Here is a 27484-nt window from a genome sequence, read left to right as displayed (position 1 = left end):
GGCCAAAACATTATCACACGTTTGCTAGAATAATTGTGATATTGGCTATAGAATCTTTGACTCATTATTTTCACAACTGGAATAATAGGTTTGAGTGGCACAAATTAATTGACGTAATCATTTTCCGGCCCCTGATTCATGAGAACAGAACACTTATGTAAAAACATATGTATTTTTAACCGTTTTTTAAGGGTCCAACCATGGACAGAGTCATTTTGAGTCACCCAAAATAAGCCTCTTTAGTTACTATGCGACTCTGACTTATCTATCACCCCAACCAAGACTCCTGGAAAGCCCTCTAAGTAAAATAACGATTAACACAGCCGATATCCAGTTAAAGATGCACTGGATAAGTGATTTCACCCTACACACCCACCAATGGCTGTAGCTGACTGGACATCTAATATTGACATAGCACAGCTAATCTAACTTGATGAATAAAGGTCTCATCGGGTCTCATCAGAAAAAGCCACCATGACAAACCAGCATGAAAACAATCTGCTGACTACTGGTGGGTACATGATAATACTGTGTATTATGCACAAGACATAAGGGAGATGAAGTTAAAAAATCAATGGAAACACGTAGCAGGTCTAACCACACTTTGACAATGTGCCAATGGAAATTCAAGAAATCAAAGCACAGGGGCTTTAAGTCTTGGTGCATGGTCTGCCTGCTTTCAAATGTATGAACACCTGAAACTAACCCCAATCATGAAGTTGTCAATCTGGAAAAGTGAATACCCTTCATTTGAATGACAGACGTAACTTGATGACCGTGGGCCAACCGTCTTATGCACCAAATTATAGAAATACAGACTGCTATGCTTGACCAACAAGCGGCCATTTTAAACGTAGCAAGAATCGCCATTTTGCTTGTTAACCATTGCTCATTGCTTTCTGTCTAAAACTGCTTTGCAGCTTGCAATTCTTGCAAATTCTGCTTACTCTGCTCAACTGTTAACATTGTTGTCTGAATATGAAAGGGCAAGGTCGCAGGACTGAGGAGTTCGTTGAAACTCCTCATAAGTAGCCCAGAAAGGAATGCCCACGCTCCCTCTCTGTAGCCTTGAGGGAGAGCTGCAGGGCATTTAATGATTTTACAGCTGCCAGCCAGTCTCGTACTGTGGTAGAATATGTTAGAATAAAGCAGCTAAAGGCTTGAATTATGCTCTTCTTACGGCCCCCCTTCACAAAACCCTTTAGAGCGTGTCGGCTCCCAGGACACGAATAGTACCTCATAGATAGCAAAGCTTGGAATGTGACTCTTCCCCCGTGTGCAACTTGCTTCCAAGAACAGAACCACCGTGTTCTGTTCAACAACTAAAAGATGCCTCCGCACTTTCTAATTGCACATTGTTACTAGAATAGACATTGAAAGTGTCATAATTGTCATACCCATCGGAAATGTCCATCGTCATCCCGAGTTCAAAGAAACTTAATAAAGGAGGGTGTTAAACATGACATAGCTGATTGCATTTTGTATATATGTAACTGATGTACGTAATTGCGTCCCTCGAGGTCTAGGAAACACACGTCGCGGGGCGTGAGACCACAGTTGGCCAATTGGGACTATTTTTGCTTGCAATAAACCCTAGCATTGGGAATTTGAACCTCGTGTCTGGCGCATCTTTTCATGTATGGTTATTGCCTTGTTTCCATATCGCGAGGGACCCCTAGGGGCCCCTTTCAAGATGGCGCCCGAATAGGGACCCTCCCCCAGTTGCCCCATCGTATACGTTGTAATGGAGTAAAGGCGGAAGAACGGCGAGGACGGGACAATCGAGCCGGGATCAAGAGGTGTACGGGGCGCCCTGTAGAAGTGAGGAGAGATTCCTTCGCAGATCTGCACACATCTGATCCCTGATCGACGTACCGGGCCAGAGGGCAAAGGAGGCGAGGGTCCCGAAACGAGGCAGAGGCCAGAGAAGCGCAGACACGACGTTGGGAGAGGTTGCGTTAGGACAGGTGACTTGTTTTATCAGGTGAGTCATTCCCCGATTCAAACGAAAACCTGATTTTTGCTAGAGTGTTGATTTTGCAAATTCAAACGTCCAGGTAAAGGTTAGCTAACCAAAGGGGAAAGTTAAAAACATGCCTGGAGTACTGTCCACTTTAGCGGGGCTTTTCCGCTGCGGTAGACAGTCCTTGGAATATGGCCAAAGAGCACCGCCTGGGGGAACGCCGGCTTATGACATGTATGCAAAATATGGTGTGGGTGCGATAATATTTTATGAAATTTGGCATAGGCAAACCAGAAAGCAACAGGACCATCAGTGGCCGATTAATGGTAGTTTTGAGATTGCGAGGATAGATAACCTAGAAAGGGTGCTGATTAGGAAAAAAGCGCGACCCGCAGCTTTTGAGACTGTCAAAGATTGGAGGAGGGAAGCAATGCTCCGATTTAGGAGTAGAGAGAAGCATGCGCGTAGGCACAAATCGAAGGTTGAGGTAGCAGAAGAAAAGGAGGAGGAGGAGTGGACAGCAAGTCTAAGACGGGAAGGGAGATGTGAGCAAATGAACATAGAAGGAATATACCCGCAGCAGGAACTACACATAGCAGACGAATTAATGGAACATTTGCTAACTAATACGGGTCGAGGCCCAAAACCAGAATCGAAACCAAACACGCCAGTAGTAACTGCGCAGGCCCAACCAGTAGTTCTCATACCCCCTCCCAAAGCCCAAGCACTTCCCCTCACGCAAGCATTAACCAAGCCCCACCCACAGCTTGAGCCCTCCCACAAGCGCAGACCGCAGACACACAATTTCCCAGCACCCAGGAAGGCCCGTCACAGATGCCACCTGTGTCACTTGTCCCATCCGCACCTCCCGCTCCAGAAACAGATTCAGCACCATCCGCCCCTCCCAAAGTCAAAATTGCGACCGGGGGGGCGAGAGGCGGGGCTGAAGGAACAGCATTTGGACGGGTAACTCGAAGCGCGATCAGCAAAGAAAGAAAGATTGAATTACAGTAAGAGGCAGAAAGGTACATAGAAGGAAATGATGGGACGGCAGCATTGGCCTCATTGTATGGGTACCGAAAAAGCAATAAGAGACAGGTAGTGTTGGAATGCATGGGGGAAATTTTGGTGGGAGAATGGAAAAAAAATACTTGGGAATGTACCGCCACAACGATTGTTAGATTTGAATAAGTTAGCATGCAGTGAGCAAAGAGATGAGGATGTAAGAAAACATGTGTACAAACTCATTGAACTAAAAAATGAAATGGAAGATAGATATGCTGAAATGTTTGCTACACCTGAATATAATAAGGAGAGTATTAAGAAAGGTAGGAAGGAGGCGTCGAGGTTGTATATGCATAAATCGTGGCCGAGAGTTTTTTCAGTTGGTGCAAAGCATTTGCTGGTACCGGGACAAATGGGTGATAAACAGAGATTGCAGGCATGGGTGGGGGAAACAATGCGATGGATGTCAAACAAAAGAACGTCAGTGAAGGAAGTAAGTGAGATATGTAATGGGTACCCATTGGAGATGAGAAAAGAAGCGATGCGAATGATAGTAGGAGTGTTACTGCAGCAGGTCATTGTATACAATAGAGGTAGAGGAAATGCACAAGGCAGGGGAAATTTGAATAATATGCACGGGGTGTCATTGGGAGTAATCAATGTGCATACTGTAAGGAGGAAGGACACGGGTGAGCGCAATGCCCGCACCTACAGAATAGAGGTGGGTTTGGCCAGAGAAGGCCTCATAGAGGACATCAGGGGTCAAATGGCTCAAGCAGAAATAGCACGCAGCAGCAGCAGGGATATACCAATGGAGGTAATCAAAACCAATCCTATGGTCAAAACCAAGCTCAACAGAACCAGGCATTGAACCAAAGTGTTCCGAACCAAAATCAGGGCGGGCAGGGCCAACAGAGAAATGATCAGAGTGGAGGACACCGAGGGGGAAATGGGAATATTTTTGAAACACAGCCAAACACGTATTATAGCACCAGCGGTGACTACACATCGGACAATGTGTTCTTTTCGCAATAGAACAGCCCACGGCAGGAGTCGGAACCAGTGTCTATTCCCGTGAATCAGAGAGGACCCTAGGTAGAAATGAGAGTCGGGAATAAGGGGCACCGTTTCCTTGTAGATACAGGGGTGCAGAAGTGTCCAATAGACCACCACTTGGATCCAGAGATCCCACTGTCGGGGCAAAAGAATGTTTCTGTAGGGTTCGCAGGTACACCAATAATTAACCCCATGTCCGAAGCTGTCCCGATTACAATAGGACCATTTACGGAACAGTGTCCATTTCCTCTGACAGAAAATTGTGGGGAGAACTTGCTAGGATTAAATTTGTTGAGAAAATTGGGGGCAGTTATACATTGTACGGCAGATGGGGTGTTCCTCACGATGTGGCCTCACGATGCACCGGTGACAGAATTTATGTCAAAAGCGTTACCAGAAGAGCTAAGTAGAGTACCAACCTGTCTGTGGGCAATGCATGATAACGATGTAGGATGCTTGAAAAAAGAGCCAGCAAAAATAACTTTGAAAGAAGGTGTTACATTACCACAAATTCCCCAGTATAAAATGTCTGTTGAAGGTGAGAAGGGATTAAAGAGTATTGTTACTGACCTAGTGAGATTGGGGGTGGTTGAAGAAATTGCAGGTAGCACGTGCAACAGCCCGATTCTTCCAGTTTACAAGAAAGGAGGCAATGAAGTACCATATTGTTTCATAATTGATCTGCGCGCATTGAACAAAGTGGTAGACCCACAATTCCCTTTGGTCCCAGATGTCACAACAATACTGACAATGATACCGGCCACTGCAGAATACTTTAGTGTAGTTGATTTGAACGCTTTCTTTAGCATTCCAGTGGATAAAAGCAGTAGATATCTGTTCGCGTTCACTCTAGGAGGTCGATCATTCACATTCACACGCATTCCACAAGGATACACAGAAAGCCCAAGTATTTACAGTAGAGCGCTAAAAGAGCAGCTAGACATGTTAGAATTACCCAATGATTGCATACTCTTGCTGTACATAGATGACTTGTTACTAGCTGCTGACACAAAAGAGATCTGCAAAGAAAGTACTATATTACTATTGACACACCTAGCGACCCATGGTCACAAGGCAAGTTTGAAGAAATTCCAGTACAATCAAAAGGAGGTGTCTTATTTGGGTTACCTACTTTCGAAAGAAGGGAGAAGATTAACAGCAGAACGCATAGAAAGTATTTCTAGTATGCCTATTCCAAAAACTCAAAAAGGAGTGAGAGCTGTAATAGGCATGGCCTCTTATTGTCAGCAGTGGATCAGTAATTTTTCGTTGATTGTGAAGCCGATGATAAAGTTAACTAAAAAGGATGCAGTGATGCCTTTACAGTGGGATGAGGAATGTCAGAAAGTGTTTGAGCGATTGAAAGCTGCATTGTGTGCTGCGCCAGTTTTAGGCACTCGTAACTATAAAAAGATCTTTAGACTATTTGTGAGCGAGAGTGAAGGATGTGCATTGGCGGTTTTGACACAGGAACAAGGTGGAAGAAATAGGCCGTGCGGCTATTATTCTTCCGCGCTGGACCCTGTAGCGTGCGCATTACCACGATGTTTGCGATCCGTCGCAGCGGCTGCTGCAACAGTGAAACAAACGGAAGGAATGGTATTGGGGCACACTTTAATTCTGATGGTGCCACATGCTATAGACGTTCTATTAAATAGAACACAGACGCAACACCTCACTTCTGCTAGACTAACAAGATATGAGCTCATCTTGTTTGCACCCCACATCCAAATTATGAGGTGTAGTGCATTGAATCCTGCAGAATTAATGCCACTGCCCATAGCAGAAATTGGTGACAACGAATCGCCACCCCATGATTGTTTAATGGTCACTGAGGAAGAAACAAAGGGAAGAGTTGACTTGAGCGACATCCCACAGAAAGAGCCAGATGGGGAGTTGTTTTGTGACGGCTCTTGTTTTAAATTACCTGATGGCACATCAACGGCCGCATATGCAATTACTACCCTAGAGAGTGTTGTAGAAAGCAGAAGAATCCCCTACAATTCGGCACAAGCCGCAGAAATAATAGCACTGACCCGAGCCTGTGAACTCTCTGAGAATTTGAATGTGAACATTTATACTGACAGCCAGTACGCCTTTGGTGTGGTTCATAACTTTGGCCGACTCTGGGCTGAGAGGGGTTTCTTGACATCACATGGGGCCAGGATTCAGCATGGGCCTTTGATTGTGCGATTGTTGTCTGCACTCACGTTTCCAAAGCGCCTAGCTATAGTGAAATGCGAGGCGCATAAAAAAGTAACATGTAAAGTGGGAGAGGGAAACGCATTTGCAGACAGGATTGCAAAACAAACAGCCACAGATTTGGGAAATAAGATGATGACAGTACAGACTGAGGAAGTACCTTGTATGATAGAGAATGGAGTTGCAGCCCAAAAGATTATGTGAGGTCGAGCATCCTATGTTAAGCACGTACTGTGGCTTTTTAATGCAGAAGTTGCATTTAATTCATCAGCAGGTGCAGGAGGCGTTACCAGTGCGATACACCGGACCGGGGCACTCGCTGGAGCCTGGAAGCTGGGTCCTGATTAAAAACTTGGAGCGGAAGACAGCATTAGCACCCAGGTGGCGCGGCCCCTATCAAGTACTTTTGGCGACGCAAACGGCCATTCGAGTGGACAGACGGAAGGCATGGATCCATGCGACACATGCCAAAAGATTCCCAGGACTGCTGACAATTTCCGATTAAAAACTTGGAGCGGAAGACAGCATTAGCACCCAGGTGGCGCGGCCCCTATCAAGTACTTTTGGCGACGCAAACGGCCATTCGAGTGGACAGACGGAAGGCATGGATCCATGCGACACATGCCAAAAGATTCCCAGGACTGCTGACAACTTCCGACGACCAGAGAAAGGAAACGGTCTCGGAAACGAAAGAAACTGTTGCCAGTCCATTGCCACAACATCAGCCTGAACGAGAAGTGAAAGTTGAAACAAAGCCCAAGCGAGAAGTGGAACTCGAAACAGAGCCTGAAGAGGCTGCCAGTAAGGGGAAAGGGCGAAAGATGCCCCAACGTTGCTCAGCAGAAACAACATCACTGCCGAGCGACACAAACCCTGCATTGAAAACACGAGCAGAAACAACGCGTGTACCCCTTTGGCGCCCGCCAGTCTCTGCAAACGCACCAAAGCCGAAAAAAGAAACTACATCATTGCCACGGTGCTCATCGAGACCCATCATTGTGCCGCAGGCTGACACTGAGCCTGATACTGAAAGTGCAATGGCACTATTCACGGATCATACAATACCAGGAGTGAAACGGTATAATTTACGGCCTCAACAGGCAAAGTGATCCACAGATCTTTGGTGCTTTTCTTTTGCCTTTGGTTCCACTCACGGACGGAGTAGGAGCCAGGGGCGTAGAGGAGAGAAGTGTGAGAGTTGTGCAAGTCGGACAATTCAAGACTCACGGCTCCTCGGTGCGCTTATAAAAAAGTACATGTGTCAGGAGCCAGAGCAGGACAAGCTGGACGCACATAAGTACTGAGGCTGATAGAGTACATGTGTCCTAAGCCAGAGCGGGACAAGCTGGATGCACATAGTACTCTATCAATAAAGAATTGTTCAGAAATCGACTGAGCAGTGGGAGAAAGAACAACTAATCTTGCTCGGAGTGGATAAGTGATCAAGGCTGTGAAAGGGCTAGCAGAATTGAACTGTGACATTTTCGTTGAACTTTTCTGGCATCAAGAACGAGAGACATTTGCGACGATCTTTGCCAGCAAGAAGAAGGACGATCAAGACCGGTTTCAGCCTCCTCCTGCACCCCTGCTGAGAAGATGATAGATTTAGAGATTGTAAATTTAGGGAAAAAGCATGGTAAAAGGAATAAGGTACTGATTTGGACATTGGTCCTGTGTTTATTAAGTATGGTAGTATCAACAATAACAGCTATTACACTATGGTTCCTGGAGTCCGCACACCCATTAGAAACTCTTTTGCCAAAAGCAGCTACTGAAAGCCCGGTTCATGTAATCACTGGTACTTTGGCCCCAATATTAGAAAGACACAGAGAAGGATATGGCAACAATACATTGTTGCTCATCATGAACATGACCCATGCGGTTTTAAAGAAAAAAGATTGCTGGGTTTGTGCCCATTTACCACAGCACGGTGGGAAAGGGGTAGGCTGGTATGTACAACCATTGCCATTGGTTTATTCATGTGAAGTATCGTTGAGTGCAATGTTTTTTGGGAAATGGAACAAGAGTAATACGGGTCAGCTAGATGAGACCAATATGAATGAATTTGAGGAAGTGATCATGAGACCTGTGGGTTGTTCCATATTCCACAAAGCTTGCGTGTTTTCCCCAGATCCCATGAGGAAGAATGCACGAAAGACAACAAGACTAGATAGATTACATATGCAGAATAGACCGACCCCACCAGCAGAAGAAACATCAGTAATGACATTTCGAATGAGGGATGAATGGAATAAAGATGCTGTGCCCCCTGCCTATACAGGGGATCACAGCCCCGAAACTGCTCCCCTATGTTTACAGAAAAAAGGTTCCTATAAAGTAGGAACGTTTAGCAGCTGCCTGAACACAGTAGTTTTAAAGCACGAACAAGAACCCGTGTACGTAGGGGACCCTGTTTACTTCATATGTGGGGCAAAAGCATATCCATGGTTACCCAGGAACTGGGGAGGTACATGCTACCTAGGTCTACTGTTTCCAGGAGTGTTCCTCTTAGAAACAGCATAAGTAGCCAGACGAACAAAAGGTAGAACTCAAAGGAGTAGCGAGGATGGAATGATAGCAATAGATATAGCCAAATCATTTATACCATTCTTGGCCCAAATAGAAAATTCTTACAATATAAGAAAACTGTCTAGAATATTAAAAAATACAATAGATTCAACAACTGATATTTTATTGAATATGACGTTAGAAGAAAAAGGAATAAGACTAATGGCACTACAAAACAGGATGGCTCTCGATATAATATTGGTTGATCATGGGGGAGTTTGCAAACTCGTAAAAACTGCATGCTGTGTGTATATAGATGATTACTCCCCTACGATATTTAAAGCAATCCGGAAATTACATGTCCTAAGTTCCACACTCTCTACTGAAGAAGGGGGTTGGGTGATGGTTGTGGGGACTGTTGCGGTCCTGGGGATTGAAGTTAATTTCGATACTAATGGTGGTACTTGGTATATTCATAACCTGTTGCTGTTGCATACAATGCCTACCAATAGTTTGCACTGAAAAAACTGAGGGATGTACTAAGGGATGTATGCACATGGTGTTGAGAGGAAACCAAATGCATGACCGAAATAACAGAGACACTGATGAAACAAAAACAGTAAAACAATTCATGGCTATAGACATTAATGATGAAGATGATGCTCATGATAGCATGAGAGGTTCGGACATAGATACCCCAGACTTATCCTCATCGGAGGCGGATACAATGAATGAATAAGACGTTTGGCATACGGCCAAAAGGAGGGTTTGTCAATCTGGAAAAGTGAATACCCTTCATTTGAATGACGGACGTAACTTGATGGCCGTAGGCCAACCGTCTTATGCACCGAATTATAGAAATACAGACTGCTATGCTTGACCAACAAGCGGCCATTTTAAACGTAGCAAGAATCGCCATTTTGCTTGTTAACCATTGCTCATTGCTTTCTGTCTAAAACTGCTTTGCAGCTTGCAATTCTTGCGTATTCTGCTTACTCTGCTCAACTGTTAACATTGTTGTCTGAATATGAAAGGGCAAGGTCGCGGGACTGAGGAGTTCGTTGAAACGCCTCATGAGTAGCCCAGAAAGGAATGCCCACGCTCCCTCTCTGTAGCCTTGAGGGAGAGCTGCAGGGCATTTAATCATTTCACAGCTGCCAGCCAGTCTCGTACTGTGGTAGAATATGTTAGAATAAAGCAGCTAAAGGCTTGAATTATGCTCTTCTTACGGCCACCCTTCGCAAAACCCTTTAGAGCGTGTCGGCTCCCAGGACACGAATAGTACCTCATAGATAGCAAAACTTGGAATGTGACTCTTCCCCCGTGTGCAGCTTGCTTCCAAGAGCAGAACCCCCGTGTTCTGTTCAACAACTAAAAGATGCTTCCGCACTTTCTAATTGCACATTGTTACTAGAATAGACATCGAAAGTGTCATAATTGTCATACCCGTCGGAAATGTCCATCGTCATCCCGAGTTCAAAGAAACTTAATAAAGGAGGGTGTTAAACATGACATTGCTGATTGTATGATATTCATTTTGTATATATGTAACTGATGTACGTAATTCGTCTCTCTTGCGTCCCTCGAGGTCTAGGAGACTCACGTCACGGGGCGTGAGACCACAGTTGGCCAATTGAGACTATTTTTGCTTGCAATAAACCCTAGCATTGGGAATTTGAACCTCGTGCCTGGCGCATCTTTTCGTGTATGGTTATTGCCTTGTTTCCATATCGCGAGGGACCCCTAGGGGCCCCTTTAAAAGTGGTTTCTGATGTTCAACATATACCACATTTACAGAGTAAGACCAGATGTGTTTGGGCCAAGCATTATCCTGATGAGATTCAAGTAGCTCCATTCAGTGAGCACACAATGGTTCCTCAAATACACCAATGATGGCTTCCACCATACTTGTATATCAATTATAGTCAACTCTTTTCCTGCACCTGCCTAACTGTGACTGTCCACCCAACAGGAACAAAATGCTCTGAAGTAGCAATGAACGGAGATATAAAAAGAGGTCAAAAACGATTTGATTGTAAAATATTGCATATCTCTTTCTTGCACATGTGGTCTGCTTTACCAATGATATCCCTCATAATACCATATGTGATGTCATTTGTGATGTCATCAGTGTGCTTGGGGCTGCACACTGTGGGCATCACGTCTAAGGTGATGGTGCTTCCAGCATCTGCCAAATTTCAGAGGATTCGTTGCATTAAATCAGCACATTAACATCATTTCAATTTACGTTTTTTTTAATCAAACTTCGAGGGTTTGGTTGCATCAGATTATTTCACCTTAACTTCGCCAAAACTAAAGTTTTTTCTATGAATTGGAAGGGTTTTCTTGTACCGAACCTTAACCATAGTTTTTTCACGGAATTTCAAGGATTTTGTTTTGCTTTATCTCCAATCACCTGCAGTTCTGTCTTTGTTCTGATAACATACCTGAGGTCATATAATTTGTTATCAATATCTGTTCCTGAGCTATGCAACATTGGGTTCATCAAGTAGTTCATCTTTTTGTGTGTCCACTATATAATATGGGGTTATTGATGGTGTACTGTGATGAGGAAGAATGAGGTGGGATTAGTAGGAGAATGTGATGAGGAAGACTGAACTGGTTTAGCTGGGGACTGTGACGAAGAAGAGTGGGGTGGGGAAGTTAGGAACTATAATAAGGAAGAGTGAGGTAGGGTTGTTGGGGACTGTGATGAGGATTAGCGAGGCATGGTTACTGGTGGACTGCGTGTAGGAAGAGTGTGTCAGTGGTAGTATGGTACTGAAAGGAGGGAGAGTGGCATGGTGATAGTGGGGTTCTGTGACCTACATACAGAAATACAGAAGATTACATGATGCCTACTTCACTTCTGAAAAAATATACCTAACACATTACAAATACAAAAGTCCTTTAAGGACTACCTATAAATATCAATATTTTGTTTCTTAAACTAATACTCAGATCGGGATTTATGAAAGCACTCGGATGAGGAAGAGGGATGTGCTGATTTGAGATCAAGATTCATGAACAGACCCATAAAAATGAGAAAACACTGCACATAGATGTGAAATCCTTGCTTTCTGTTTTTATTTTCACTTTAACCACTTATGACGAATCTAGATCTCCTATCAGCAAGTCCCTCTTACTCGTCCCACTACGTTATTGGATGGCAAATTCAATACATAAACAAAAACTTTCTCAGCACATCCGAATCACATATACGTTCCAAAATATTGCCTCTTTTCAGTAATCACTCATCTGCAATCACATGTTCATTAGTTTCATATCATGTTTAGATTTTCGGGGTAATTCATGGAATCAAGTGCAGAACTGGCGCATGCGGCAGGTGCACAGAGGGAGCGTGCGGCAACTTACCCAAGCCGCATGTGCTAAAACCCATTTTGACGCACCGCATATTCATGGATTCAAACATCCATAACCAGCCGTGGCGCAGCGTGGCGCAGCGACCCTGCAGCAGCGCCAGTTACGCACCCAACCCCACCCCTTGCGCTAAAAACATCTGCACAAATCCCCTACATGGCGCAACAAAGGCCAGTTGACCAGCATACCAACACCGAAATCATGCTAAAAATGCCACTAAGCCCTCACGCAACAACCCAATCGTGTGTAAAACTCCTTGCTCACCCCTACGAATACACTTACCCCGCTTGCGCCAGCCCAATCACGTGTGAAACTCCCCACACATCCCTCGGAATACGCGCACCCCGCTCGCGCCAGCCCAATCAAGTGTAAAACTCCCTGCGCACCCCTCGGAATACGCGTACCCCGCACGCAACAGCCCAATCGCATGTAAAACTCCCTGCGCATCCCTCGGAATACGCGTACACCGCTTGCGTCAGCTCGATCACGTGTAAAACTCCCAGCGCACCCGCCGGAATATGCGTACCCCGTTAGCACCAGCCCAATTGCGTGTAAAACTCCCTGCGCAACCCTCAGAATACGCGTACCCTGTTTGCGCCAGCCCAGTCACGTGAAAAATTCCTGTGCCCCCCTCGGAATACACGTGCCCCATTCGCACCAGGCACATTGTGTGAAAAAAGTCCCCCCTGTGGTGTGGGCTGGCTGTGGGGCATGACCAGGGGTTGTAGGGGTGTCACCTGTGGTGTGGGCTGCCTGCGGGGCATTGTCAGGATGAATGGGCTGCCTGTGGAGCATGGGGAGGGTGGATGGTCTGCCTGCAGGTCATGGGGAGGTTGGATGGTCTGCCTGCAGGGCATGGGGAGGGTGTATGGGCTGCCTGCAGGGCATGGTCAGGGTGGATGGGCTGCCTGCGGGGCATGGTCAGGGAGGATGGGCTGCCTGCAGCGCATGGGGAGGGTGGATGGTCTGCCTGCGGGGCCTGGTCAGGGTGGATGGGCTGCCTGCGGTGCATGGGGAGGGTGGATGGGCTGCCTGCGGGGCATGGCCAGGGTGGATGGTCTGCCTGCTGGGCATGGGGAGGGTGGATGGTCTGCCTGCGGGGCATGGGGAGGGTGGATGGGCTGCCTGCAGAGCATGGGGAGGGTGGATAGGCTGACTGCGGGGCATGATCAGGCTGGATGGGCTGCCTGCGGGGCATGGTCAGGGTGGATGGGCTGCCTGCGGGGCATGGGTAGGGTGGATGGGCTGTCTGCGGGGCATGCTCAGGGTGGATGGGCTGCCTGTGGGGCATGGGGAGGGTGGATGGGCTGCCTGCGGGGCATGGTCTGGGCGGATGGGCTGTCTGTGGGGCATGACCAGGGTTGTAGGGTGCTCACCTGTGGTGTGGGCTGCCTGCAGGGGGGTGCATGTGGCTCCTCACCACACGGGTGGACGAATATGGGGGTACGTGAGTACGATTCTCATGCGATTCCACTGCCGCGAGTGGGGTATGTGTATTCCGGGGGTGCATGAGGAGTTTCACACATGATAGGGCTGGCGCAAGCGGGGTACGCATATTCCAGGGGTTCACGAGGAGTTTCACACATGATTTGGCAGTGTGGGCCCTCCCGTGTGTGCCCTCCCCATGCCTCACAGGCAGCCCACACCACAGGGGACACCCCTAAAACCCCTGGCCATGCCCAGCAGGCAGCCCATCCACCCTGACCATGCCCCGCAGGCAGCCCACACCACAGGGGACACCCCTGCAACCTCTGACCATGCCCCACAGACAGGCCTCATGGCACCATGTACTTGGAGCCCCAACACATGTCCCCCATACCACCCCCAGTGACGGCAACCTGCCAGCACGCCGCCAACTCATGTCCCCCCACACCACCCCCAGTGACGGGCACCTGCCAGCAGGCCCTGACTCATATCCTGTCCACACCACCCACAGTGACGGCAACTTGCCAGCAGGCCCCGACACATGTCCCCCCGACCCCACCCTGAGTGACGGGAACCTACCAGCAATCCCTGACACATGTCCCCCCACCCCCAGTGACGGGCACCTGCCAGCAGGCTCTGACACATGTCCCCCCTACCACACCCCCAGTGACGGCAACCTGCCAGCAGGCCCGGACTCATGTCCACCCAACCAACACAGTCACAACATAGATACATGTAGCAAATGTCCACCCAAATCCCACCCCACGCTGCCCCCCCCCACAGTGCAACTCCACACCCATCCATTGTCCCCACTTCCCAGTACAGGCCCCACGGCATGTAATGCACAGAAGCACACATGCATGCACCCAAAGTCATGGCCAACATGGCCACAGAGCAGCAACACATTTCTGAGGCAATGACGAATGACACATGCACTAAACCAATGAGAGCACACAACACAAATGTGTGAACTGATGAAAATGTATTAAAAAACAGAAATCTCCCAAATGAAAAACAATCATGACAAGGAAAAATAAATGAATGTGAACTGAACTGAAATGTACATTTTAAAATAAATGTGATCAAAACAAAAGGAAAAGCTCCCAGTGGTCCATGTCCAGAAAACAAAATTCAGATTCCAAAGGGTAAATAAAAAAAAACGATTCCATCATGGGTGTCAAAAACATAAAAGAATAAAGTCCACAGTTCCAGAACTATTTACAATGAAAGTTCTTAGGGTCCATAATCCCACAATCAAATGAAACCTATTAAAAATCCTACAAAAATACAACTATGTACAAAATGTGGAGCAATGTCCATCGATTCCAAAATATAAATAAAACAAAAGGAAACCTAAGCCTAATTAACTATATACAATGGTGGTGAGCTAATCCTACAGCTCACTGTTCTTACCAAGAGTCTTGGCCAGGGCATCATCGAACTCCGAGTCTATGTCCCGGAGCCGGGACTAGGCTCTGGCCTCGAGGGCTCTCAGGGACGCCAACATGCTCTCCTCCAACTCCCTGCAAGTCTCATCGAGAAACTGTGCCCGGCTCAATGCCCGCCCCATGGAGTTCTCAACCCTGACCATGGTGAGCTGTGCCCTCTCTGCCCGCCGCAGCTCTGCATCCATTTGCTAGCCCATACGCTACCACACGGAAGACACACATAGTCCAGGGTCCTCCTGCCCTTCGGCCGATGACTGCCCTCGTGATGTTGTATGCCCCGAGTCTAGACGCCTCCTACGTCGAGCCTGGTGCTGCTGCCTTGATGGCATTTGCCTGTGCCACCACGACTGGCTCCGGGATGCTGACGACCCCCGGGGCTGTCGTGGACATGCCCTGCTGGAAGTTGCATGCACATCCTCCATTGGCAGGGATCCTGTTGCTTGGGTGACCACCTCTGCAGAACCTCCGACTCCCGACTGTAGCAGGGATGGGATCTCCACCAGCCTGGCCGCGGTAGATGAGGCAGGTCCACAGGGTGCCCTGGTGGCATCTGAGCTGGAAGACGGCATGGAGGACGCCTGGCACATAGTGGGTGCAGAGGAGGAGAGGGTCGCAAGAGCGGCCAGCACATGAAGGAACCCTGTTCACGCACATCATCACGAATCATGCGTGTGCGCATCGAGACACCGACTAGGACAGGCTCAACCCTGTCACGGATTGCCAAGTCTGCAGGTAGAGGAAAGTCAGTTGATGTGGACACATCTTCTACCTACGGACAGCCCTGGAATGAGGCATCCCTGCTGGTGCAGAGAGATACAGTCGCAGAATCAGGGACAGGATTACCCACAAGCACCTCCCCGGTGATCTGTGCTGCCGCTTGTCCCTGTCTCTGGACTGCACCACTTGCACCAGTGGAATCACCCGCACCAGGCCCCACGTGTGGATCTAATGTGGCCTCCTCCTCCTCCTCACCTACCACCAACCTGGATGCCTCTGCACTGTCTTCCGCATTGTCCTGGCCCTGTGAGTTCTCACCTGCCCCTTCCACTGCCGAGGTGCTCACTCCCAACCTTGGCCTCTTGGCCCAGCCCTCGGCAGCTGCGGCCATAGTGGTGGACACGGCACCTGTCCCCTCGCTCCCGGAAGATGGCATAACTTGGGAGGGTGACTGGGCTTTGCGTCTCTGGCCGGTGGCGGCATCCCCGCCGCTCTGCTCCACAGCGCCGTTTCTGCCCTCTTCTTCACTCGCTGCTGTGAAAAGTGAGACATTTAACACAAGCATCAAGTTACTGAACGTAAGTCTGCTAGACACAAAGCAAATGCACATGAGTGGCACTGTCGTATGTCATAGCCAGCATCACCTTCCACTACACAGGGGTCCTTGCAAGTAACACACATGCACATACACCACTGCACAGTCATGCATCCGTCCGTGTCCACCTCCTATCACAGTGAAATCATGGACAGGTAGGCCACAACAGTCAATGCACGCATCGAGATGTGCATGTGTCATGCATCCATGGCGTTTCCCAGTCACACACTCACCACTCAGTAACACGCACATGTACACCATGCATGTCCATGATGGTGAAATCAGCATCCATGATTCACACAACAGACATGACCAGGTACAGACACAGGCATGTAATCATGCATAGCAACACAAGCACCATTGTCGTTGCACACGCTTGACCGGACTCACATGCTTCACTGTCATTTCCCTGCACACAGACATCCATATATCCATACATGGTGCATGCCAGACATACGCCCAAGGACCCACCTGACACACCTCAACATGCACTACGCTGGAGATGAACACATGGACAATTACCACTCGACTCCGGATGGGTCTGCATCTCGAGGACCTGGTGGTGAAGCGCTGGGTTAATGCGCTCCAGAACCCTCATCTGGATGTTGGTCAGCTGGTCCCGGCGCCCCACTTCTCCACGAGCAGCAACGAGTTGCCGGGCCTTCCTGAGGGCCCTGGACCTGAAGTCCTCCCAGCGCTTCAGGACACGGTCGTAGTCGCGGGATGCCACCCCCTCCACGTTGATGGCACCCACAATGTCCTTCCAGATCCTCCTCCGTCCATCCCTGTCGAGGCGCAAACTTGAGGGAGAGGGCATCATAATTACCCAGGACTCGCTCCACCAGGATGCCAACTTCATTTTCAGTGAAGCTGGCAGCCCTCTGCCTCTCTGACTGGGGGTTGCCACTGGCCCAAGATGGTGTTGAGTCGGACATGGCAACCCCAGAGGCTGGTGTGGGTGCGCAACTTGGTCGTGGGGCTGGGCTGTGGAGCCATGGTACACCAGTCGGGAGTCTTCTGGGTCAGCAGAAGTGGTCTCAGGTACAGGATCCCTGGCTGTGGCTTCTGTGCAGGCACCAAATAGCAGGGCACGTTGGCAGCAGGCAAGCTGGCAGCAGCAGATGGCTCGTAGGAGGCTGCTCGGGGCTCTGGCGGACAGGTAAATGGCATTCTGGGCAGGAGCTTGGTCTTCTGTGTGTTGTTGTGTGGCCAGCTCAATGCAGAGTGATTTAGCACATGAAAAAACAGCACGTCAGCGTGTAATTTGAGGAAAGGGCCTTAGCACGTAAGCGCATAAGTGACATGATGCGTGCAGGCGTTTCCCTCGGCATGGGTGCAGAGTGAATCCGCACGTGCAAAAACAGCACGTACGGATGTGAATGCATGTAATTCGAGGAAAGGGCCTAAGCACGTAAGTGATGTGACGTGTGCAGGCATTTCCCTCGGCATGGGTTAAAGGTGAGCACGGCCCAGCAGTTCGCTGTACGTGCTTTTCGTGGAGACCGACGCGTGTGTTGCTTCACGCGCCATCACTTCACAGTGGATCGAGGACCTCTTCTTTTGTTGGGGCTCTTGCCTATGCGTGTTTTTCTTTCCCACGCTAGTCAGGCGGTGAATCGCGCATGCTATTTTTCCCACTGCGGGTCCCCCTGTGTATCGCTTACCCATTTTCAAGCTCATAGTAGCCTGTGTGTACCACGTGTATGCGTTTTTTGTGTCCCTGGGTGCCACCGCGTACTGTGGGATGTTAATTCCACACACGTGGGCTACCGGGGGTTGCGTGCCCGATTTTATTGCAAATGTGGGGTGCCTGAGCATTGCGTGACCCATCATTTTCTCACAGTGGTCACAAACAGCCTTGCAGGAGCACATGGGTGCTATTTACATCACGCACCCCACACCCTTCACCCCAATTGCCCAGGACAATTGTTGTGTACACCTCCCATTGGCACTAGTACATCCGTACCATGGTTGGGAGGCCACGAAAGGTGAGGGGCACCTCAGTTGGGCATCCTCCACGTGGTGGGCATGGTCAGGGATGTGGCCGGGGTGACCAAGGAGTAGGGAGAGTCCAGGTTGGCCAGGGTGGCTGCAGAGGGGGAAGAGACAGGGGTGCACCACTTCGGCAGGATGTTCTGCCACGTGTTGGTGCAGTCATGCCACCACCCGCTGCGCTTCCGGGAGATGCAGCTCTTGCATCTGATACTGGTGCCCATGTGACCCGGCAGTCAGTTTCATCTACTGCCACGGGACCAACGGTAGTGGTAGCTGCAGGTGCAGCTGTGGCGACCACCACCCAGGCTCAGGGTCGTCCAGCGAATGATGTGTTGGCACCTGAGGACTCCCAGGTTGAATTCCAGGTGGTCTGGCGGCACAAGCAATGTGCGCGCAGGGATGCTCTGACCGAGGCACATGTCCCTGGGGCAGTGTTGTCATCTGCTGCCCCGAGCAGCCGGGTGTTGACAACTGCATGGGCAGATGCAGCCAACACCACCCTGTCTGTGAGTCTGCCAGCTAGGACTGTCTCGGTCACAGACCTTGGCACAGTGGATGTTGCTGCACTGGGTCCTGTCAAGAGCACCCAGCACCCACTGTTGCAAGTCAGGGCTTCCGTCCTAGTTCCACCTGCCACTCCCTTGGTCTAGTCCACCAGCGCCACTGCCCCTACTGATCAGGGCGGCATTTGCCAGTCAGGGCCGTACCACTGCCCATGAGGAAGAAGGTTGCTCCTGCGCAAGAGGCTGGGACCCCAGACGCGGCTCCGGCCTCCGGCACGTTGAGGAAGAAGCCTTTCTGCAAGCAGTAACTGGACTTCCTTGTAGGCTACATGTCGGCGCACAAACGTAATATGCTAGTGGGCCCAAATTGCCATACTATGCCTGCCCAGCATTGGGAACACTGGAAGCATGTTGTGGATGGTATTAGTGCTTTCGGATATGAGGTGCGCACAGCTCAGGACTGAAAAATGCACTGGGATGACCTCCAATGCTGTGCTAAGCAAAAGCGTGCCTCCAATTATGCCATACTCAGGTGACTGGCAGTGGGCCACCACCTGAGGAGGAAGAACTCACTCCGCACAAGGTGATCGCTGCAGAGTTCATCCCAGCAGAATTGATCAAAGGAGTGGGAGAGATGCAGAATTATGAGGCCCCGTCTGGTGAGTGTTGTTGCATGTTTGTCCAGCCCATGTGTGGTTTGCTTGTGTGAGGTGTTGTGCTTGACTGCCACTACATGCTATGTGTACATGGTTCTCATGTGCGAGTCATGCAATGCTTCACTAATGCATGCTTGTTGTGATGCATGCTGGACATGTGAAGCAGACAGGGACTGTCTTCATCACCACATATGCACCCTACTCACATGCTAGTCACCCGCCTGCCCCTCTGGTCCATGTTCCAGCTCACTGACCTGTCTGCATGTAGCCTGTGGTGTCTTTCCACTCAGCACTCAGAGTATGTCATCGCACGACTGACGTGCATGTGTGTTCAGCCTGCATCCGGGCACTCCATGCAGGCATGCTTCCTTGCCCCTCCACCCCCCTGCACCTCAATTTAACCATGGCACTGGTGGGTAACATGTTGGACTACTGCAATGGCCTGTTCCACTTTCCTGTGTACATGCACACTTCCCCATGCAAACCTGCCAGACACATACTGTGGGGTACATCCTTTGTCCTTGATGCAGGGTGTCTCACTTGGATTGTGCAGATGACAGATGCTCCCCAGGGACTTGAGTGCCCATTCATGATCCATGTGCATTCCATGCATGCCTATGTGTCCTTGGCAGGATGATCATTGTAGTACATGTCCAGGATTACATACGTATCATGGCATTTGGTCATCCATTCCATGCTCGCTCTGGCTCAATCCTGCATCACGCACATGTTTAGGGTGTCATTGTCTGTGTGGGGCACAGTCCTCCCCCTGTTGCAGGCCCCCTGATTCTGTTCAACTGGTGTAGTGCCTTCTGCATGAATGGGTGTACTACTGAGGGTTCATCATGTGCCCTGCTTTCTGTCCCATTCTCATCTGCTGTGGTGTCCGTTGACTGAGATGATGCAATTGACGCTAGCCAACACTGTCTGCCAATACACAGTTCTCTGGTCAACCTTTCATTGCCATGCAATGCCTCCCTGCATTTTCACTAAGCAGGGAGAGGGGGTTAACTGTAGCCATGCAACCCAGTGCATGCACATTGCACATGATGGGTGAACTTGCCCTTACACTGACGTCATGTTTAGTGATTGACATCAAAACATACTTGTTGATGTAGATTGTTTGTAACGTACACATGTTCTGCACTGCACCCACCCACTTCTGAGCCATGTTACACCATTCTACATGTCTACTCACTGCTGCAATGTCAAAGTGACCTGGCATGTATGTTCAGATTTTCATCCCTTCACTGTTATGAAACGCACTAGCACAGGTGCATCCTGTGACACATGTACTCTGTATTGGAACACCCTAGCGGGTGTTTAGCAAAGTTGATTGGTCAATCTGCGGGCTATACTAACTGGTATAGGCTGCAGATTGATTATATCCTGCCAATAGGGTTGTAATTACTGCAGAGCTGCCTGCACATGTTTATGTGTACACTTTCACATACATCAGAGCAAGCAGCGTTGAAGCTGCTTGCTTTGCTGTATAGGATGCTGTTCATATACACCATACTGGTGTATATGAACACAGTGTATTTGAACACTTTCACATCTACATATGCAAGCAGATTCAACGTTGTGTAGTGCAACATTGCAGCTACTTACTTAGGTGTGTGTGAAAGTGTGAAAGTGTTTATTTACACATGTGTTCTCAGCAGCATTTTTGTTGAATAACTAATATGTAGTTATTTGATGTAAATGCTGCTGAGATTTCAGCATTGCACACATTATCTTCAACAGGCACAATCCTGAAGGTGCACTGTATTCAGTACGTGTATGCCCAGGCCCACTTAGCACATCTGGTGGAGGCTTGGTGTGGTGATTTGACACACTGAATAATGTTTTTTTGGCACATTCAATGCACAAAGTGCTGAATCAGGCCCTGGAGGGTGTTATGGAGGCTTCATGGACCGGCAGCTCGGACCGTACTGGGCGTTATGGTCCCTCATAACTCGCTGTAGGACCTAGCTTTGCTCGGGACATTCACTATGTCTTCAGGGCCCATGACGCTCGGTACGGGTCAAGCTGCAGATGGATGAAGCTATATTGGTGATGATGATTTAGTGATGCATGTGTACATGCACATAACGTGTGTCATGGTGTGTTTTGATTCACTTGCAGCTGTGGCCATTTGGCTGTTCAAACATGCTTATGCTATGTGCCATCTCTTTGTTGCCATCTGTCATTTCTGCCTGTGATATGTGCCTGCCACAGGTGGTGTGTGATGGAGGTGATATACTACATTCAGTGCATTTGTAGGCTTCGCAATTTACACGCATCAATTTCTGCTTTCAGGATGCCATTGCATATCAATCCCACTGGATGCATGCCGGAATTTGAGTTGTGTGTGACATCTCTGCTTCATGTGTTGGCTGTCGATGTGATGTCTATATGTGTGTGTGGGTTATGTACTGCTGACATGTGCACTCATGTTTGTTTTGTTCATGTTACAGGTGATGACGCAATGGAGCCAGAGGATGGTGATATCATTCCAGACACGGGGTTGCTTTTACATAAGCAACCCAGCACAAGTGGGGGTCGTGGGGTGGTAGACGACGAGAACCCACTTGTGCTCCAGACCATCGTTTCCAGGGCTGGCAATCAGTCAAGCTCTGATGATCACTCTGAGCACAATGTTGAGTTGGATGCGCATCATGACAATTCGTCACCGGTGAGTGATCCTGATGTGGATGATCTTCTGTCTGGGACACCTGCACTGAGGGCCCGACAGTGTTGGAACGTCCGCCTGTTGTGGTTCTGGACACACGTTCACACTCCACACCAGTTGCTGATGTGCCTGGGGCCTCTTGTCAACGGAGGGAAGTAGGCCTGCAGCCGCGGGTGGTGCCAATCCAGCAAGGACTACGGCTTCTTGGGTCCCGCAGGTGTAATGTCCGGCAACGCGGTGGCCGTGTGCCACTGGGGAATACTGAGTGTGAGCAATCCATGCATGCCAGTTCACAGCAACAGGGGACAGCTTTTGATAAGATCGCTCAAGCCATGGAATGTGTGGCCCAATCTGTGGTCAAACCCTGATAGGCAGGTGGTGCTCCAGCAGCAGGCAGCGCAGTCCACGTGCCGCTCACTAAGGCTGGGCATGGCAGCCTCAAACAGGCCACACCGGGCTGAAATGGTGTCTCTGTACGAAGCACTTGCTGCTCAGGCAGAGGAACACAGGGAGGCCCTGATGGATGAACACCAATCCCTCAGATCTACTCTGGGTGTGCTCAACATGACCCAAAGGCAGCGGTCAGAAGTGAGGTTGGAGCAGCTTGAAAACACCATCTTGGCTGAGCTACGTGCATGCCGGGAGGTGCTCCAGATGTCATGTGAGGCCATGCAGGCAGAACTCTGTGTTACACATGCTACCCTGCAAGATGAAGCACGCGTATCATGTGAGGTGCTGCATGCTGACCTACGTGCCACTACGACACAGGACCAGGCTTACCAGACCTGCATGCTTGCTGCCGTGGAGGGGCAAGCTGTGGATAGGCATGGTCAGGCAACTGTGCCACGTCCACCTTCTGATTTCCATCCAGAGGGTGAGTAGGATGACGACTTATCTTCCACACAGGTCGGGCCGTGCAGGCTTTGAGCCCATGGAGGTTTTTTTTTTAAATCTCAACATCATCGCATGTGGGTGTTGAGGAGCACCCTGTACCTCCCCCTTCTGGGTGCCCCCCTCCACCCCCCAGTCGTATGTGGCAATTATTATTTTTTTTTAATTATATTGTTTGTCTATTATGCATTCACGTGATGGTGTGGTGCTTTGTGGCTTTTGAAAGCATTAATTGTGTTACAGCTGGGCCTATACAAGCTTGTCTCATGTATGTGTTTGTGGCTTGGGGTCCTGACACATATGCCACTCCTGCTTCCCCTTTCCATGGGCTTGCAAGGATATTTCAGTGTGACAGCAAATTACACAAGGCCATTGGACTTTTGTCATATCTGTAGCCAGTCTGCTGTATTACTTGTGAATACACCCCTAGTGGGGATTATGGATGTTTTCTCCATGTCATGTCTGCAATCAATTTTGGTGAGTACATTTTTGAACTGTGCATTTATTGAAGTTGATTGTGATGTTTTTTCATTCCTTGCCTGTATACGTGCTTGATGCACTTCATGCTGTAGACGGTAGCCTGCACCCGTTAGCTGTCAAAGCCACACTGATGGTGGGAGGGGGCCGGGTAGTGACAATGTCAAGTTGGTACATGTTAGGTTCAGCCCCTGGGAATTGTGGCAAAGGTGGAAACATTAGGAATGTAACCCAAGAACCACAACTCACGGTCCACTCCTCACCTGAGATGGCCACCTAGACTACATCTACACTCCGTTCCATTTGGATGGTACGTTGTATCTGTCTTCCCTCTTGGACTTTGCTGCTGCATGACGGCACAGTTTTCGTACTGGACTACAGCTCTTTTACTCGTTTTTCACACTCTGGTGCCTTTGGTCCATGTTTTTCATCATGCTACTGTCCTTGTTGCAGATCTGTCCGCCCGTCTCTCAGGCAGTTATTTCTGCATACTTGTATGCTGTCTCGGTTTGCTTCCGTACACTTCTGTACCACAGCATCTCTCTCTCTCGCTCTCTCTCTCTCGCTCCTACTATCTTTAATCTATTCCATCCATACCTTTATGTTGACTTCAGCCTTTTACCAAAGCTATTTAAGTGTTCTGGCTCTTAACTTGCTGTCAGCTGTTTCCGGCAATGCATTCAATCTGCCTTTCCAGACTTGTGCTGTCTCTGCCTTTCTCCATTCACGCTATCAAGGATTGATTGTGTTTCAGCTCAACCATCCAGTTGTGCCAGCCGCCTTGGTTATTTTCTACTCAAGTTTCAGCTCTACCCATCAGTTGTGGCATCCTCATTGATTATTATCTACTCAAATCCCTACCTGTTGAACCATTCTACAACTGTGCAACCTTGGAAGTTATTCTATCATTCAGCTTGGACATGTACTTGGCCATATTCTACAAATTCAAGTCATCTACTGAAGACTCTTCAAGGATATTTTGGCGCCTGGAGGCTTTTTCCCTGGTTTGGGGGTTTGGCTCCTTGGAGTTCTCTGCGATTTGGTATTGTTACCAGTCAAGGTGGCCTCTGAAGGGGCTAGACTCTATTTACACGAAAGGAAGAGCAAGAGAACTAAGGGGAAGGGGGATCCTGAAGCCAGGTAGACTAGAAGGAAGAAGCTGACGGACCCCAGAGATAGTTCTTCTGAAGGAAGGGTGATGAGGAAATGAGGGAGTGGCTTTCGGTGTCAGACAGTACGCTTGGGCTACAGTGATTGGTCACTGACTGACATTGTCAATGTGGGGTACTATGTACATGATGTGTTCTGCTGGTCAATGGTTGTTCCTGTGTTGGGTTTACTTTTCAGGTCTCAGGGGATTGGTATGGCTTGACACACTGGGGTGTCCACATGGGCAATGTTCACATGTGATGTGTACAGGACACTGAGGATAACTTCATTTCACATGCATGTATTGAGTGCATGTCCCTAATGACACACACACTTACACAATGCACCAACACACATACAACCACCCATCCATACCCACACATGCACACAGATTGCCTTCTCTGCCATGCTGTGTCCCTGCAGTGCATAATCACTTACCATTTTCGGGTTGGTGTAGATGCATCACTGGGTCATTTTAGTTGCTTGTCCTTTTTTATATTATGCTCAAGATTTATCCTCAACACAATGGCTGCCCACTGTGCTGTGTGCTGAGCGGTGTGTTGCAGGGGACACACACAGCACACGGTTTTGGGATTTGCGGATTTGGATTGGCCAATGTGCATGCCAACAGGCATTCTGTCTTTTGTTGATGGTACTGCTGATGGCATGCCTTTGTGTATGCCTTTGTATGTGTTGGAGGTTGTTGGTCAGTCATTTCATCTGATTCCATGTCAGGTTTGTCTCAGGCCTGTTTCCATTCATCACGTGGCACTTTGTAACTAATGAGTCATGTGTTGTGCATTTGGTTTGCTCTTTTGCTGTTGCATGCCATGCCATTGTGTGGCCGAGGAGGGTGATAGGGTTGGGAGGGTTTGGGTGACATACCAGTGATTTTCATGGCCTGTTTTGCAGGGGGGTGGGGGTGATATGCGCCTTGCATGTGTTCCTTTTGGTCACACCGCATTGGTTACGTTTAAGTACCTAGGGATGCACACAATGTAGCACTCCTGTGGAAACATTCTCAGGGTGTTAAGGCTGTGACAGTTGACTGTCTCTTTGTCATCATCGATTGTCACCTGGTATGTGCCAGGCCTGCGTGCACTCCACAGGGGTGTGAGTTTAGGTGAAAAATGTGGCCACAAGCTGGGTCAGTGCTGCCTCGCCACATGCCTTTTCCCCTCCCATGAGCAGCGCCTGTGCGTGTGGTTGGGGATGTGGAGGCACCACCATGCCCACCGGTATACACCGCCGTGTTGCAACATTGTGCAGGACACATGCTGCCACAATGATCCTGCACACTACTGGGGGTGCATATAGTAGCTGCCCGCCAGAGTGGTCATGGGAGCAGAAGCATGACTTGAGCACTCTGAATGTGTGCTCCACTATGGCCCTGGTTGCAATATGGGCTGTGTTGTATCTTACCTGGGGTGGTGTGGTGGGGTTCCGTATTGGCGTCATCATGTGGGTGCTCAAAGGGTAGACACTGTCCCCTGGGGAGGTGATGATGGTTGTCATTAGTTGGGTTTGTGTATTTGTCTGTGTGTGACATGCATGCATGTGCACAGACATTTCTACTCACCAATGAGCCATGTGTCGCCATGCTTCCCAGCTTCCAGGTCCCAGCTCGGGGCGGACATTCTGTATATGAAACTGTCATGGGTAGACCCAGGATAGTTTTCAAAGACAGAGGTGATGATTCCATGGGCATTGCATGCAACCTGTACGTTGATGGAATGCCAGTGCTTGCGGTTGCGGTAGATGTTCTCAGTGGCCCTAGGTGGACGTAGGGCCACATGAGTGCAATCTATGGCACCAAGCACTTTGGGGAAGTGTGCCACCCTGAAAAAGTCCTGGACCACGGGCTGCCTTTCTGCGGGTGTTCTGGGCATGTATATGTGCCTGCACGCTGAGCAGCGCGCAGTCATGATGGCCAACATCTGGTGTAGGTAGAGTGACTGCGTGGGCTGTGATACACCCCCAACTATGGCAGTTGTCTGCTGAAATGACCCAGTGGCCAAAAAATGCAGGACATTGAGCACCTTTTCCAAGAGGCTCAGTGCTTGGGAGCACAAGGTGGGTGATGTGAGGTCATCCTCCCACTCAGTGACCAGGTCTAGGATGATATGAGGAGGAAACCTATACCTGCCATAGACCTCATCATCAGACATCACCAAAAGGCTGGTCCTGGAGAAATGCAGGGCCTGGCTATTCTCCACCTCCTGCAGTGTCCCATGATCACTGCTGGGAGAAATGGGACATTCATTGTACCTGTATATGTGTGTTTGTTGTTTGCGTGCACTTTTACTCTGCGTGGGGCCGCTTCTGCCTGCCTTCGTGTGGCGAACGTGTTTACGCCTGTGCGTGTTATTTGTTGTGCACGGGTTTCCCCTATTCGATTCCATGAATATGTGTTGTTCGTGTGTGTGTGGGTGTTCCATGTATTTCCCAGCAGTGCTTCCCCAGTTACGCCCCCATTTTCACGCGTTGTTCCCCTTCCACGTGTTCCGCCCCCTTTTTGGTGTGTGCGCTACACGTTGTGTGCTTTCGCAGTGATGTGTGCGCCACGCGCAGTTTCGGCACAGCCCCAGGAAAAACACATGCTCAGACTTCCATGAATCGCTTGCGTGCGATTCGCAAGTGTGCGCTGGTTTTTTCTCGCTTTCACCACCGATTTCAGCGCACAATTATTCCATGATTCGGCCCCTTTTTCTGTTTGAGTACTGACATCGAGAATTAACAAAAAAGGACGGATTTGAAGCCACTCTGTGAATCGAGAATCAGATCAAATATTTTCTAAGTTTACTCTAGTTTCTATCCCCCACCCAAAACAAATAGAGAA

This window comes from Ambystoma mexicanum, chromosome 4p, assembly GCF_040938575.1.
Source record: "Ambystoma mexicanum isolate Mex_15411 chromosome 4p, UKY_AmexF1_1, whole genome shotgun sequence".
NCBI classification, from domain to species: Eukaryota; Metazoa; Chordata; class Amphibia; order Caudata; family Ambystomatidae; genus Ambystoma; species Ambystoma mexicanum.
This window is presented reverse-complemented; position numbering follows the sequence as displayed.